The 4,377-nt window shown below is 32.0% G+C and overlaps 1 long non-coding RNA gene across 1 annotated transcript; it reads right to left on the bottom strand.

Moving 5' to 3' along the window:
- Positions 1-424: 424 nt before the first annotated feature.
- On the bottom strand, positions 425-4,377 carry LOC117103788. The gene is made up of 4 exons (XR_004444658.1): positions 4,246-4,377; positions 2,392-2,475; positions 1,919-2,068; positions 425-758 (listed from the first exon to the last, which is right to left on the bottom strand). It is a non-coding gene; the product is annotated as an uncharacterized LOC117103788 (long non-coding RNA).

Below are 4,377 nucleotides of genomic sequence, written 5' to 3'. Positions count from 1 at the left end.
TAGCAGCAGCACAAGAGAAAACTAAGCTAAGCCTCAGTCTGCTCGCCTTGATAATTCCCATTGGTCACACAGTGTAGCGTGATCTTTTTTGCTGGACGGCATAATTATACATGACGTCGCCATATACAAGCCACTCCCCTCGGCTGAACCCGTTGTATTTAGCAACTACCGCAATTAAAGGTAGCGGAAAAGAGTAAATCCGGTTGAGGCATGATGGGTTATAGAGACGCAGCACGCGTTCGCTACTAACGCCTTTTACCGTCATTTGAAGGATGCCCTCTGGAACATGATAGTACTCTCCAGGAGTTACTCATTTTAAAGTGTTTTTATTGTAATATAGTAGTAGGCTTATACAGAATATATTGTTATGAAAGAAAAGTTTAATGAAAAATCCAGATACACTACAATAATACACACATCTGCATATTGAAGAACATAAGATAAAATTAAAAAAACAAAAACTCCTGTATAAGGCAGTAGACACACGCTTCCGCTGGGAGCCTAATTAATATCTTTTACACAGCACACTATTTAACTGTTATCAATCGGGGTTTTTTTTAAACTGTACTAATATATATTAGTACAGTTTAAAAAAAAAACCCGATTGATAACAGAATTGATTATATAATATTATGATGAATCACGTCATAATGTCTAAAATACAGCCTTAAATTGGCAAAAATTCTTGGGTCATATGTCGGTAGGTCAAATATATTCATTGTATCTTTTTTTTGGTTGAAATAATCCGTGTTTCGGCCCTAAAAAATGAAAGTAAGAAGGAAAAGAAAACACCGTTAATGCACAAAATCACTATCAAAACATAATGGATAATATTCATAAGGTTTATATTTTATATAGTGTCCAATATAACTTGACAATAATTTCTTTATAAGTTAGTCACATTGTTTTATATATAGGTAACAGTGTATATTTTAATCAAATTGCTAGTTGTAACGGTGACCGGTTTCTGAGTAGTAATGTTCTTATCCAAAAGCAGATCGAAACTATATCGTTTACTGTCTGTTCGTTTTTGCCAGGGGCGGATCCAGAAATGTCCAAAAGGTGGTGTCGAAAGTTGGGCTGATGGAGTCAACACTATTTTGTTTTTTAGACGGCCGAAAATAACCTCTGAGGCGTTTTGGGGGATCATTATTTTTTTTTTTTATACTTTCCAAAAGTATTCAAAATAAAGCACAAAGCTGTTCGTTAGGAAGTGGTTTTCTATAAAAATTGTGTGGATCATTTAAATACAAAAATTCACGCAATGTTGTCTCGTTTTTGGTGACACATTTACAAACTAAACGTGTTTAGACATAGCTTAATATATTTAGGATCTTGACGTGTTTAGCAATAAAATTGCTTAGTTATTTGAAATCATGATGTCAAATACCTTTAATGCTAAACACGTCATAAACATAAAGAAATTAGGCCTGGCCTAAACACGTTTAGCTTTTGAACGTGTCACCTGAAACGAGACATCACTGAGTGGAGCTTTGAGTTTAAATGCTCCACGCTGTTTCATAAGAACTAAACAATTGCTTATTAGAGTATTCATTTCAACAACATATCCTGGCTTTAATTTTAGACTGTTTTAATGCTTTTCACAAATGAAGTTGGCAAAGAAAGCCGGGATGACTTAATGGAATATAATCAGAATAGGCTGATAATGATTTTGAGAGGATGATGATAATGATGATGATGCGTTGATTATGTTATGATAATAATAATGATAATGATATGTTGATGGTAATGATGATATGATGATTATGATGTTGTTTTTAATGGTGATTGTGATGTTGATATGATGATAGTGATGATCATGGCTATGATGATGATAGTGATAATGATTATTTCTTTTTAGATGTGTATCATAAACATGAATATATTATGCTACAGTTTAATTGCAATTACAACTTACAGATTTTCGCAAACTGTCTTTAGAGTTTACATCTTCCTGATGATAGATGTGCATCAATACAAGCAGCATCACGACCACATATGCTGAGGCAATTTGGTAAAGTTCGCTTCTCTTTCACTTCAGGCAGGTCTATGCTTTCAAAACGCTTTGCTGTAATTGAATTGGCAACACCTCTTTACGTATATATTGACTGTCTCTTATACACATCTAGATGTGTATAAGAGACAGTATATATATATCAAAATCCTGACATCGGACACATTACAAGTTTTTATTATTATTATTATTATTATTATTATTATTATTGTTCTAAATGCGAATTTCTTTGCATATTTGTAATATCGCATTGTATATAACGATTTTGTAAAAATTGATGTGTAACTTTCGTCCTCGTTGGTCTATATTCAATTTTGTAATTAATAATTCCCCGTTCCTCCACAAATTTTCCATATGCCTACATTTTTAACTGTTACCTTTACACATCTTTATACACAAATCATTTTTGTGACATTTTTCTTCGCATGTTGGACGACGCTTCTCCTTCTCTACCATAGCACCTGCAATAAGAACAATGAATTCATAAATTTTTTCACCTGAATAAGTATTTTAAAATTAAATTATATTTTTTTTATTTTACATACCAGTGGATGAATTTTCGGGAACTTTATGGAATTCTTTTATTGCAAAAGGGCCTGGCAATTAATCCTACACTGGGGCCTGTCACATAAAAAGGGAAGTCAATAATATACTGATGTATAATTGGTGTAGGTCAAAAGGGAGAAAAATAAGGACAATAAATATATTTGAGCAAAATGTTACAATAAGATACACATTTTATAATTTAAAATAACCAAATAACATTGAAAGCAATTAGGTAAAAACACCCAAACTTATTAAGATTTTTAATGTTATTTCTATAATACGTAATTTTTAATATTCATCTGTTTTAACGTTATTTTAAAAAGACATTCCATACAGCATAAACAAGTTCATATTTCATTTCCGCTTCTATAGTTATTATTTAATCATAGGCTCTATATATTAAACTAATTTTGAATGGAGGTTAATTATATATTTATAATAATAATTATACTAAATTAATATATAATTTGAAACACTAAACCACTTTAACATATTTTAATACTAATGTAATAAGCTAAAACCACATGTAGGTTTTATACCAGGTTAGCAATAATACTACCTTTAAGATCTATTCATTGGGCTTGAGCTAGCTTGCTTCAGCGCCTTTGATCATTTTTGGAAATGACGCAATACAAATGTTTAATTGATTAATTGATTAATTTACATGATTCTACATGCATTAAGGTACATTTACACATAATCCGTCGGATTCTGTGTGTATGTACCTTAATGCATGTAGAATCATCAATCAATTAATCAATCAACCAATCAATCAATCATTTAATAAATCAATCAATCAACCAAACATTTGTATTCAGTACCCTTTGAATCAAGAGAGGTTTGTTCTAAAGAGAACATACAGCACAAGAAAAAGTACGACCACCGTAAATCTTAGTACGAAAACAATTAACAGATAGAAATGATTTGTCAGAAGAACGAAGGCGGCGAGGTGGAACATATCGAGGAACTACTTGAGTGATATAATATGGACGAGAAAATAATAAAGCTTTATAATTTAAAATAAGGATATTGAAAACAATTCGTTGTTTAACGGGGAGCCAATGAAGGGCCAAGATTATGGGAGTAATATGATGACGGCGTGGTGTTAGAATTTTGTAATTTTTGAAGCCGTCAAGGAGAAAAAGGCAGCCGGAAAAAAAATAAGGGAATTGCAGTAATCGAGTTTTGTTAAAATAAAAGCATGAACAAGCGTTTCAGTCGAGTTTTTGTCAAGGTACTGTCTGATTTGGTGAATTATTTCGAAGATAGTAATTAGCTGATTTGCAGGTGGAAATGATATGTTAGTGGAAAGTGAGGGATTTTCCAATATCACACAGAGATTACGGGACTGAGATTGCAGAATTTTGTGTTTTATCGGACAATGTAGAGTTGTACCAAATTTGGTCACAAGAAAGCTGTATTTTTCATTAATTATATCTAAAACGCTATAGCACGCTCGTTAATTTACTTGACTTATGTATTTGAATTTTTGTAAAATTAAAGTTTAAATTCTGAATCACATAAAGGGACCGTGTTTTAAAGGATAAGAAAACATACACATTTTTTTCGCAAGTACTGTATTTGGGAAAATACTGGGTATTCAGTACAATAATACGTCAAGTGGGGCTACATTACTCATATTATAAAAGCATAAATATGTAACCAAAAAGAATGTGTCAACTTACCCGATGCCGAAATAATGACGAAAAGAAGGAAAATTGTCATTGTCAGTTTCATCTTGAGTATTGGTAAACGCGTCTACACAGCAAACATTAACTTCAAAACCTGACTGTGCAATCAGTTGAGCGTCCCTTTAC

Source organism: Anneissia japonica, unplaced genomic scaffold (assembly GCF_011630105.1).
Source record: "Anneissia japonica isolate Jap-2015-1 unplaced genomic scaffold, ASM1163010v1 scaffold287718_len389476_cov179, whole genome shotgun sequence".
In the NCBI taxonomy this organism is placed as follows: Eukaryota; Metazoa; Echinodermata; class Crinoidea; order Comatulida; family Comatulidae; genus Anneissia; species Anneissia japonica.
This window is presented reverse-complemented; position numbering and strand designations above follow the sequence as displayed.